The 13,192-nt window shown below is 44.9% G+C and overlaps 1 pseudogene; it reads right to left on the reverse strand.

Annotated features, from left to right (window-relative positions):
* Positions 1-3,411: 3,411 nt before the first annotated feature.
* Positions 3,412-4,065, reverse strand: LOC133233389 (large ribosomal subunit protein eL22-like; annotated as a pseudogene).
* Between the last annotated feature and the right edge of the window lie 9,127 nt (positions 4,066-13,192).

Raw genomic sequence — 13,192 nt, forward strand, 5'->3', positions numbered from 1 at the left:
TTTAATGACGACTGCACTGATCCAAATGTCAGCGAAGCGCCTCTACTTATCACAGAAATGCTAATGCTGTGGTGACACAGCAGGGAGACGAAGGCGCTGGCGCTCGAGCCCCAGGCTTGGCGACGACCTCTGGACAGGGGCTTGTTGTCCCGGCATTACAGGGTGACGTGGACCTCGTCGTTTAGTGGAGGAGGTCAGCACCAACAACACCCCCATTCTCCCTGCTGCACTGGAAGTCAGAACACATACTGTTGCTACAGGGCTTACGACAACAAAGAATGTGGGAAATATGAGCACTTCTGCTCCTGAACGCTGTGGACAGAGAACTTGGTGCTGAAAGGGAGGTCAAGCAAGCGCAAACAGCAGCATCATCCTACCCAGAGTCTGAATTTAGCATAAATTGATTTCCTGAAATGCTCACTGGTTTAGAGCTTTCTATTTCAACGGTATCAAACCAGAAGTCAATTGAAACAACAACAAATGCATTGTGTTTTGCAAAAACAGTTGAAGCGTCCCTGGCACCTTTGGGATGGCTTCTACTGTCGCCACGCACGTCTGTTACTGGGCAGATGCATATCATTTCCGCTTCTACCGTCGCCACGCGCGTCTGTTTTTGGGCAGATGCAGTATCATTTCCACTTCTGCTGTCGCCACGCGCGTCTGTTACTGGGCAGATGCAGCATCATTTCCGTTATTGGGCAAATGCAGCATCATTTCTGCTCCTGCCGTCGCCATGCGCGTCTGTTATTGGGCAGATGCAGCATCATTTCCGCTTCTGCCGTCACCGTGCGCGTCTGTTTTTGGGCAGATGCAGCATCATTTCCGCTTCTGCCGTCGCCACGCGCGTCTGTTATTGGGCAGATGCATATCATTTCCGTTATTGGGCAGATGCAGTATCATTTCCGCTTCTGCCGTCACCACGCGCCGTCTGTTATTGGGCAGATGCAGCATCATTTCCGTTATTGGGCAGATGCAGCATCATTTCCGCTTCTACCGTCACCATGCGCGTCTGTTATTGGGCAGATGCAGCATCATTTCCGCTTCTGCCGTCGCCACGCGCGTCTGTTATTGGGCAGATGCAGCATCATTTCCGTTATTGGGCAGATGCAGCATCATTTCCGCTTCTGCCGTCACCATGCGCGTCTGTTTTTGGGCAGATGCAGCATCATTTCCGCTTCTGCCGTCGCCACGCGCGTCTGTTTTTGGGCAGATGCAGCATCATCCCCCTTCCTCTGGGCCACCTCACACAATGCCCCGCTGTGTTCCTCTGGATATTGCCTTTTTTTTCCCTCAAGGACTCAAAAAAGGAAAAAAAAAAAATTGCATTAAAGCAAAAATCCAATCTGATGGGGAAAAAAAATTAGCTCTACTTTTGTTCATTAAGCAATGTTTACTGAAGGTCCACCCTATGGGAGGGAGTTCTGAGACTTATTTGAGGTTCTGAGCTTAGAAAGGGCAGATATTGGGGGGGCAAGGGTGGGAGACTTCATAACTCAGGAGCTGCATGCTTGGTAGGTTGGTCGGAAAAGCGCCAGAGACAGAGAACAACTCAACAGTCGGTTTAAGGAAAGAGGAAACAGAACGTTTCTTGGAAGGAAAGGAAGAAAATTGACTTGTGGGCTGTTTGTTTAGGTAATTGGAAAAAAAATCGCTACTGATAAAATGAAACAATTGGTTAATATTATATGTTTTATTGAATATCTTAAGCTCATTAATTTATTCAAAGACCATTTTTAGAAAGTTCTTTATGTGCTAAGTGATAAATAGAAAAGCAAATCAAAGTAAAAGCTTCAGTTCTCAATCAGACTAGCGGACCCAACAAATCAATCAAACAGTGCAGTGTCATAAATTCTATAAAAGCAGTCCTTTGAAAACTTTGTCACTGAAGGAAGGATGTAAAGAATATGGCACAAATCTAGTGCACTCAAATAGAATAATAATATTCTATTATTATGTTATGTTATTCTATGAATAATATTACTAAGATATATAAGTATATGTTAATTTATCTATATATTGATACTTCTTTCTATTTATCTATCTAATTATCAACACTCAGATAATCCAGAAAAAAAGCAAGAAAGGGGAAAAAGAAGAACAAAAATAGAAGAAATAAACAAAAAATAATAATGTGGTAGATGTACATGCAACTATTTTGATAACTACATTAAATGTAAATGGTCTAAAAGGCAGGGATTATTAAATTGTATTTTCTTTAAAAAGACAACTATACGCTATTTCAAGAAATCTACTTTGATAATAAAAACACATATATGTTTAAAGTAAAAACAGTTTTTAAAGATTTTATTTAAATATTAAACAAAACAAATCTGGAGTAGCTATATTAATATCAGGCAATATAGACTTGGAGCAAGAAATATTACCAAGGATAAAAAGATATTATATAATGATAAAAAATTAATTCTAAGTGTGACTACACCTAACAACAAGGACTTGAAGGTCATAAAGTCAAAGCTAATAGAACCACAAGAATAAACAGACAAACGCACGTTCACTGGTGGAGGCCTCCTCACGCCTCTGTCAACAGATAGGCAGAGCTAGAGTTAAGATAAGAGACACGGATCCGGGAAGACACACATGGGCTGAGCAGCGTTATTACCAAACCGGACCCAGTCGACCTTCACATCAGCAGAACACTTCCCCCAGCAACAGCGGGATATGTGTTCTTTTCAAGCGTATGTGGAATAGTAACCAATATGTTGACAAGTGATGTATAGTATATGTTACGTTCCATATCTTATATGTGGTATATATTTAATTTTTCCCTGATGCTGGGAAAGATTGAAGGCAGGAGGAAAAGGGGATGGTGGAGGACCAGATGGTTGGATAGCACCACCAACTCAATGGACACAAGTTTGAGCCAGCAAGCTCCAGGAGATGGTGAAGGACAGAGAGGCCTGACGTGCTGCCGTCCATGGGGCCACAGAGTCAAGCATGACTGAGTGACTGAGCAACACCAAATATGGTGTTCACGGCTTCCCATGTGGCTCCCGAGTGAAGAACCTGAATGCCACTGCAGGAGACCCAAGAAATGCAGGCTGGATGCCTGGGTCGGGAAGACCCCCTGGAGGAGGGCGTGGCAACCCACTCCAGTATTCTTGCCTGGAGAATCCCATGGACAGAGGAGTCAGGGGCTACAATTCACAGGGTCACAGAGAGTCAGACACGACTGAGCCGGCTTAGCACGTGCGTGGTGCGCGTACGTGCTCACCAAATTGTGTCCTGAGCGCAGCTGTCTTTTTGTTGCTGCTGGTGTTCTTTGTTTTATTTAAGAAGTTATGCACATATTCCTGGAGAAGGCAATGGCACCCCACTCCAGTACTCTTGCCTGGAAAATCCCATGCATGGAGGAGCCTGGGAGGCTGCAGTCCATGGGGTCGCTAAGCGTCGGACACAACTGAGAGACTTCACTTTCACTTTTCACTTTCACACATTGGAGAAGGAAATGGCAACCCACTCCAGTGTTCTTGCCTGGAGAATCCCAGGGACAGAGAGCCTGGTGGGCTGCCGTCTATGGGGTCGCACAGAGTCGGACACGACTGAAGCGACTTAGCAGCAGCAATAGCAATAGCACACATATTCCAGATAACTGAGTTTTACTCTTCATTTTCCTCCTCTTCAAACTGGTTCATCTGGAAGTAACACTATTTATAATTTTCTTTGCTGCTAGCAACTACTCATAACTACATAGATTATTCTTCAGATATTTTTTGGTGAGATATTTCAAATACCTTTTGGGGAAAAAGCTACAGTAATCTTGCTTTTGTTTCTCTCGGTTGTAACAGCCCCTCCACCAAGATTCCCAGCTTTTCTTTCACTTTGATTCTCTCCTGAAGAAACTGCCCAAGATTGGCCTCATCCATGACTCCATCTTCTACCAGGTGGGTACAGTCAAGAGGAAGCTCCAGGACCTGTTTTTCTTTTTCTTTCGCCCCCTTCCTCCTGCTTCACCATACGCTTTTTCACAGGTGCCAAGGTGGCAGCAGAGACAGAAAGGACAGCAAGTTTTAACAAATGTAAGACAACTAGAATTATACAAAGCATGTCTCAGATCATAACGTGTGTGCATGCTCAGTCGTGTCCAACTCATTGCATCCCCATGGACTGTAGCCCTCCAGGCTCCTCTGTCCATGGGATTTTCCAGGCAAGAACCCTGGATTGGGTTCCCATCTCCTCCTCCAGGGGATCTTTCCAACCCAGGGATCAAACACGAGTTTCCTGTGTCTCCTGTATTGGCAGGCAGATTCTTTACCACTTAGCCAGATCATAATAGAACTAAATAAAAATAAAGAACATGAAATTATTAGGGAAATCCCTAAATATTTGGTAAGCAGATTTTTACATAAATCACAGGTCAAACAAAAAAAAAGAGATTGAAAAAAATATATTCAATTATAAGAAATTTAAAAAAGCATGTGTCTTGCAGCTAACCACCCACTTAGAAAGGAATTTTATAGCCTTAAAATGCTTCTTTAGAAAGAATAAAATATTTCAGATACATGACCTAAGCTACTTTCATAAGAAAGTAGAAAGAGAAAAGTAAGTTAAAAATCAATGTGAGCAGAAGGAAGAAAATAAGAAGACCAGATAGCAATGGAGCCGAAAAGACAAAAGTAACAGAAAGGAAATGGCGCTACAAAAAGATGAATGAAATTCATGAACCCCTGTCCAAGTGGACCAAGAAGAAATAAGAAAGCACTAATTACCAGTGTAGAAATGAAAGAGGTGAAATTGCTTTAGATCCCACCAAAATTAAAAGTATAATAAGGAAATATGATTATGTGCTTACGAATTTAGAGAACTTAGATAAATAAAACAGGTAAATTCCATGAAAGACACATACTGTAAATGCTCACTTAAAATAAACATGATTTGAATGATCACATTCTGTCAAAAATTGATTTTCTAGTTAAGAAACTTTTTACAAATGAAACTCCACTCCCACATTATGCCAGATATTTAAGGAAGAAAATTTACTTAGAGTACACAAACTCTAAGGAAACTGAAAAGAGGGATCACTTCCCAAGTCATCATACATGAGGAGCATAGCTATGATTAAACAAACAAACAAACAATCAATCAAAAACCAAAAAGACATTACAAGAAAACTGCAGACAAATATAGCTCATGAACATAGATGTAAATATCCTCAACAAAGTTTCAGCAAATACAATCCAACAATATGTAAAAAGGATAATAAAACATAACCACAAGCGATTTATTTCAGGAATGCAAGGCTAAATCATCATTCAAAAAGCAATTGATGTAATTCACCCTATTAGCAGATTTTAAAAGACGTGGGTAGGTCAGCAACACGGCCTGGGGATATGCCTCATGCACCGGGTCAGTGGCCATCCACAGGAGGTTTCATTTCAGTTCAGTTCAGTCACTCAGTCATGTCCAACTCTTTGTGACCTCAGGGACTGCAGCACGCCAGGCCTCCCTGTCCATCACCAACTCCCAGAGCTTGCTCAAACTCATACCCATCAAGTCGGTGATGCCATCCAACCATCTCATCCTCTGTCGTCCCCTTCTCCCGCCTTCAATCTTTCCCAGCATCAGGGTCTTTTCCAATGAGTTGGTTGTTCGCATTAGGTGGACAAAGTATTGGAGTTTCGGCTTCAGCATCAGTCCTCCCAATGAATGTTCAGGACTGATTTCCTTTAGGATGGACTGGTTGGATCCCCTTGCAGTCCAAGGGATTCTCAAGAGTCTTCTTCAACACCACAGTTCAAAAGCATCAAATTCTTCAGGGCTCAGCTTTCTTTATAGTCCAACTCTCACATCCACACATGACTACTGGAAAAACCATAGCTTTGACTAGATGGACATTTGTTGGCAAAGTAATGTCTCTGCTCTTTAGTATCCTGTCTAGGTTGGTCATAACCTTTCTTCCAAGGAGCAAGCAGCTTTTAATTTCATGGCTGCAGTCACCATCTGCAGTGATTTTGGAACCCCCAAAATAAAGTCTGCCACTGTTTCCATTGTTTCCCCATCTATTTGCCATGAAGTGATGGGACCAGATGCCATGATCTTAGTTTTCTGAATGTTGAGTTTTAAACCAACTTTTTCGCTCTCCTCTTTCACTTTCATCAAGAGGCTCTTTAGTTCTTTGCTTTCTGCCATAAGGTTGATTTCATCTGCATATCTGAGGTGATTGATATTTTTCCTGGTAATCTTGATTCCAACTTGTGCTTCATCCAGCCTGGCATTTCTCATGATGTACTCTGCACATGAGTTAAGTAAACAGGGTGATAATATACAGCCTTGACGTACTCCTTTTCCGATTTGGGAACCAGTCTGTTGTTCCATGTCCTGTTCTAACTGTTGCTTCCTGACCTGCATGCAGATTTCTCAGGAGGCAGATAAGATGGTCTAGTGTTCCCATCTCTTTAAGAATTTCCCACAGTCTGTTGTGATCCACACGGTCCAAGGAGGTTCCAGTCAGTCACTCAGTCAGTCAGTTCAGGCGCTCAGTCATGTCTGACTCTTTGCAACCCAATGAATCTCAGCACGCCAGGCCTCCCTGTCCATCACCAACTCCTGGAGTCCACCCAGACTCACGTCCATCGAGTCAGTGATGCCATCCAGCCATCTCATCCTCTGTCGTCCCCTTCTCCTCCTGCCCCCAATCCCTCCCAGCATCAGGGTCTTTTCCAATGAGTCAACTCTTCGCATGAGGTGGCCAAAGTACTGGACTTTCAGCTTTAGCATCATTCCTTCCAAAGAAATCCCAGGGCTGATCTCCTTCAGAATGGACTGGTTGGATCTCCTTGCAGTCCAAGGGACTCTCAAGAGTCTTCTCCAACACCACAGTTCAAAAGCATCAATTCTTTGGTGCTCAGCCTTCTTCACAGTCCAACTCTCACATCCATACATGACCACTGGAAAAATCATAGCCTTGACTAGATGGACCTTTGTTGGCAAAGTAATATCTCTGCTTTTGAATATGCTATCTAGGTTGGTCATAACTTTTCTTCTTTTAATTTCATGGCTGCAGTCACCATCTGCAGTGATTTTAGAGCCCCCAAAAATAAAGTCTGATGCTGTTTCCACTGTTTCCCCATTTATTTCCCATGAAGTGATGGGACCAGATGCCATGATCTTCGTTTTCTGAATGTTGAGCTTTAAGGCAACTTTTCACTTTCCTCTTTCATCAAGAGGCTTTTGAGTTCCTCTTCACTTTCTGCCATAAGGGTGGTGTCATCTGCATATCTGAGGTTATTGATATTTTTCCCGGCAATTTTGATTCCAGCTTGTGCTTCTTCCAGGCCAGCGTTTCTCATGATGTACTCTGCATATAAGTTAAATAAGCAGGGTGGCAATATACAGCCGTGACATACTCCTTTTCCTATTTGGAACCAGTCTGTTGTTTAGAGCAGAATAAAGTCAAGACTTGGACCCCAGTCTTCTTTGATTGCAGTACAGTTAATTTACAGCACGGTGTTAGTTTCTGAGGTACAGCAGAGTGGTTCAGTATTATATTTACTCTTTTTCTGATTTTTCTTCAACATGGTTTCACCACAAGGAGGGCTGGCAGGTTGGTTCCCCAGCCTCCCGTCTGTTCCCAGGATTCAGTGGGGTCAACCTCACTCCCAGGTGTGTGAAATCATTTGTCCTGCTTATCAGGGACCATCGTCATAAAGACCAGAGTTACACTGAGAGGCAAATTGTTCTTGTTATTCAGTCACTAAGCCCTGTCTGACTCTTTGTGACCCCATGGAATACAGCACGAGGGTTCCCTGTCTCTCACAATCTCCTGGAGTGTGTTCAAACTCATGTCCATTGAGTCGGTGATGCCATACAACCATTTCATCCTGTCATCCCCTTCTCCTCCTGCCTTCAATCTTTCCCAGCATCAGGGTCTTTTCCAATTACTCAGCTCTTTGCATCAGGTGGCCAAAGTATTGCAGTTTCAGCTTCAGCATCATTCCTTCAAATGAATATTCAGGGTTGATTTCCTTTAGAATTGACTGGCTTGATCTTGCTGTCCAAGGGACTCTCAAGAGGCTTCTCCAGCACCACAGTTAGAAAGCATCAGTTCTTCAGTGCTCAGCCTTCTTTGTGGTCCAAACTCTCACATCCATACATGACTACTGGAAAAACCATAACTTTGACTAGACAAACCTTTGTTGGCAAAATGATGTCTCTGTTTTTTAATACACCGTCTAGGTTTGTCATAGGTTTTCTTCCAAGGAGCAAGTGTCTTTTAGTTTCATGGCTGCAGTCACCATCCGCAGTGATTTTGGAGCCCCCAAAAATAAAGTCTAGAGGCCAGTAGTGACCTGAAAACAGAATAAATTAAAAGAGAGGGAACGACTTGCCAAGCTATAACAGCAAGTGTACTTCCACCAGGAATAAAGCTGGAAAGTTTACCCAACACCTGCCTGTTGCTGAGATTTGAAAACCTCTGCATGGGTGCCCTGCCCTCTTGTTAGTATTTTGCGGTTTCATTTGCAAATGTGCTGTCAGCCTCCAGGAAACAGGGCAGGTTCAGAGCTTTCTGTGCTGTGAGGAGCGCCTTCCACCAGGCCCTTCTGAGGGCCGGGGGGTGGTCAGCCCCCTGAAGTCGGTTGGAAGGACCCTGAGCAGAGCCCCAGGGCAGGAGTAGGGGAGCGGCCGGCAAACAGCATGAGGGGGGTGGGCTGAACGGTGTGCTGAGTGGCCAGAGGTTTGACCCGTGGGCAGAGGGCCAAGGCTGGGCCGTGGACAGGCTGGCAGCCTTTGCACCCTCTGTGGTGGGGGCTCAGCAGCTCGGGCTCAGAGCAGGGACTCAGATGGAGACCTCCTGCCCGGAGCTGCCGTCTGTTTCTCCTGCTGCGCTGGCCCCGGTGAGCCGGGTTCCACCTGCAAGGACAGCGCGACCAGCCCGGAAGCAGAGGCGCGGCAGCACGCACAGCGGTGGACACAGGACGCCGCGCGAGCCGCAGGGGCTCACACACGCTCTGCAGGCCGCCTGGGGTCCCGGTGATCCGGTTCAGAGCCGACGCTCTTCAGGGGCCCGCAGAGGCCCGGCCCACACTTTCTGCGACGTTTGCTTGTACAAGTCACATGAAGAACGAGAGTCCGCTTCCCAATATCTCTATTTCCTGAGGACATTTTAAAATTAAACGTTTCACCTTCAAAGTTAAAAAAAAAAAACAAAACCAAAACAAGGCTGTTTGTCACCATAATGACACACACTCCGTTGGCAGGGGAGGCTGAAGGCCGCCCCTGGATGCCGTCCGGGCCCTGCTCCGTGACCCAGTGCTGTCCCATAGAGCCTCCCCCGAGTCCCGGCCTGTCCTGGCCTGTTCCGCGTCCCGGGCTCTGTCCTCAGGAGCCACCCTGAGGGTGTGAAGAGACGCTGGTAACGGGGAATGGCCTTCTGGGTCTGTCACCACATAAATGCTTAAAACAGCACTTCCCGCCGTCATTGCTAAGACAGTGTGTGCGTGCGCTTTTTCACTCATTCCAACTCCTGGGGACCCCATGGACAGCATCCCACCGACTCCTCTGTCCATGAAATTCTCCAGGCAAGAAGACTGAAGTGGGCTGCCATTTCCTGCTCTAGGGGATCTTCCCAACCGAAGGATTGAACCCAAGTCTCCTGAACCTAGGGACTGAACCCAAGAATTGCAGATGGATTCTCTACTACCTGAGCCACCAGGAAAATCCCAACTAAGACACGAATTTTTACCAAATTTGTGTTAACACCCCTCATTCTGAACCATGTTTTTTGTTTGTGGGTTCCCTATATCATTGCTTGAAAACAAGAACAGTGTCTTTTTGGCAGGATAATAGTGAAATTCAGATTAATAACTCAAAAATCAGATTTTGAGAGCTCGTTGTGAACTCTCTGATACTAATAAGTGTCCATGATATTTATTTTCTTGGGAACATGAACCACACAGAAGAGTTTTCTTTGTGCTAATACAAGCAGAAATCCACATTTAAAAACAGAAAAGCTATGGGTCCTGGTTCTTGCCCGCAGGAGGTGATCCAAGAGGGTGCTTATCTCCTGAGAGGCCGAGGTCTCCTCAGGGCAGGGCTGAATAGTCTTCACCGTAAGTCATTGACAAGGCATTGCAAATACTGAGCAAGGCACGTTTCAGGGCTTCAGCTGATGTTTTATAGAAAATGACCTCTCCTGGGGGGACACAGCAGCTTGTGAGGGTCTGACTGGCTGCAGTGAAGGCAGCCTGACCTCAGCGTCTGCCTGCACACCCAGGGGTGGAGTGGGCAGAGGCCAAGCGGGACTGCCGCAGGCCGCACCGGACTCTTAAAGGTTTTCTTTCCACAGTTAGAAACTGACATTCACACTCCTAGGCTCCTTCCAGAAAACCAAGCCTTCAAACACGCGACGTTGGGTCATGAACAAAGACTCAGAGCATTTGTGCTTTGTAAAACCAACCTGGCGTGGCACTTAGAGTGTTAAAAGAAGTGGGAGGTTTTAATTAGATTTCTGTATTTCCAACCCCAGCATGCAATATAGGCATTATGAGTAGAGAGATGAGTAATCATTTCGACATTAAGTTTGGGGTGGAAAGAATGGATTCAATCACTTCCTCCATCAGACATCTTCAGAGTTCAAACCACACTCAGAGTGGCCAGGAGATGTTATCCTGCATCCCGGCAGAAAACCTGAAATGGTGGGCAGGAAATTGGACTGTTCCTACACAGGAAATAACAGCACTCTGTCAAAATCTACAGGAGAAACACGTGTTCAAATTTGCTGTCAGGGCCTCGCATATCTGATCGGAGAGCGAGAGGGGACAAAATTACAGGAGTCGTGTAATCTCTGCGCAGGACAGCGTCCGTGGCTCCCGGGGTCAGCAGGAAGTGAGCAGTGACTCAAGGCTCTGGCTGAATGCAGCGTTTTTTGCCAATAAACATATATATGTCCAATAAAATGGGCATGTGTACATTATGCGTAGTTGCTCAGACGTGTCTGACTTTTGCAACCCCATGGACTGCAGCACGCCAGGCTCCTCTGTCCATGGAATTTCCCAGGAGAGAATACTGGAGTGGGTTGCCACTTCCTACTCCAGGGGATCTTCCCAGCCCCAGAGACCGAACTCCCACCTCTTGTGTCTCCTGCAATGGCAGGCTGATTGTTTATCACCAGCGCCATCTGGGAGGCCCGCATGAATACGCTACACGTGTGTTAAAATTCCACGTTGATTCTGAATAACAAGATTTCTCATGGACCCTATGTTGTCAACATTTTTTTTACCCGAGAAGTAACAAAGATGTGCACTTTATGTAAAATCTCCAGGTCAGTACTTGGCTTATTTAAAAAAAAAAAAAAACGTATTTTAAGGAGGGTTGTAGAATTACAGAAAAATTGCAAAAAGTTTCCATCTACTGTGATCTGCTTCCATGGATCATCCACATCCAGTTCAGTAAGGTGCATCTGTAACAATTAACGAACCAACTCCAGAACATTGTATCACTCGAAGTCCATACTTTACAAAGACTCCCTGATTTTGTGCCTGTTTGTCCCAGATCCCACTGGATACCACGTCATGTTGTTGCTCAGTAGCTAAGTCACGTCCAACCCTTTGTGACCCCGTGGACTGCAGCACGCCTGGCTCCCCTGTCCTTCACCATCTCCCGGAGCTTGCTCAAGCTCACGTCCACTGAGTTGGTGATGCCATGCAACCATCGCACCCTCTGTTGCCCACTTCTCCTCTTGCCTTCAGCCTTTCCCAGCATCAGGGTCTTTCAAACGAGTCAGCTCTTTGCATCAGGTGGCCAAAGTATTGGAGCTTCAGCATCAGTCCTTCCAATGAATATTCAGCATTGACTTCCACATCATATCCGGCATCAACAAACCCAAGGTCCTCTAGTTTGTCTGCTATGCTTTCTTCTAGAGCTTTTTTAACTATTGCATTTTATGTTTAGCTCCACGATGAGCTTCGAATTAATGTCTGTGAAGGATGTAAGGTGTCCCGGCTCATTCTGTTTGCAGGTGAATGCCCAGCTGTTGCATCTTTCAGTTAACCGTCTCACCCCTTCTCCAGGAGTGAGTTGGAGGCATCTGTGTGGATCTCTGCCTGGGCTCCCTTTCTGCTCCCCTGATCTATGTGTCTGTGCTCCCATCACACCGGGACTGGGTTGCTGCAGCTTCACAGTGAATCTTGAGGTCAGGCTGCGGAAGTGCTCCAACTTTACTATCCTTCCCCATCATGGTGTCAGCTTTTCCTGGTCTTTGCTCCTCAATGTACACTTTAGAATCAGTTTGCCAAAACCTGCGAACTGTGTTCCTGGGATTTTGGTTGAGATTGTGTTGAATCTGTAAGTCACCTGGGAAAGAATCAACAGGTTAACAATACTGAGTCTTTCCACTCATGAGCATGGAATTCTCCATTGTATTTAGAATTCTTTGATTTCTTTAATCATTTTTGTAGGTTTATATGAGTAGATGGTACACACATATTGCCAGATTTGATTTATACGTAATTATTTTAGTTTTATGGATGATTAAAAGAAAGCTGTGGAAATTCTATATTAGTATATATTTAAACCTCCAAGATATGCTATGCTATGCTAAGTCACTTCAGTCATGTCCGACTCTGTGCGACCCCATAGATGGCAGCCCACCAGGCTCCCTCGTCCCTGGGATTCTCCAGGCAAGAACACTGGAGTGGGTTGCCATTTCCTTTTCCAATGCATGAAAGTGAAAAGTGAAAGTGAAGTCGTCGCTCAGTCGTGTCCGACTCTTAGCGACCCCATGGATTACAGCCTAACAGGCTCCTCCATCCATGGGATTTTCCAAGCAAGAGTACTGGAGTGGGGTGCCATTGCCTTCTCCGAAACCTCCAAGATATTTAAAGCAAATAGAGACAGAACTATATGAGAAATAAACCTTATTTGTTGTGAAACATTCTGCTCAAGTATAGTGTTGAATAGTGGCCTTTTGTAAACAGATTTGTATAAATTAGATATTCATATGGTTAAATATGGAAATGGAAACCCACTTCAGCATGCTTGCCTGGGAAATCCTATGGACAGGGGATCTGGAGGACTACAGTCATGGGGTCACAAAAGAGTTGGACCCAACTTAGTGGCTGAACAACAGCAAATATAAACTAATTAATTAATTAACAAACATTGATCCCAATCTTATACACAAAAATCTATTCCAAATTATAGCCAGTCTCTTGGAATAACCCATAATGGAAAAGAA

This window comes from Bos javanicus, chromosome 20, assembly GCF_032452875.1.
Source record: "Bos javanicus breed banteng chromosome 20, ARS-OSU_banteng_1.0, whole genome shotgun sequence".
Taxonomy (NCBI): Eukaryota; Metazoa; Chordata; class Mammalia; order Artiodactyla; family Bovidae; genus Bos; species Bos javanicus.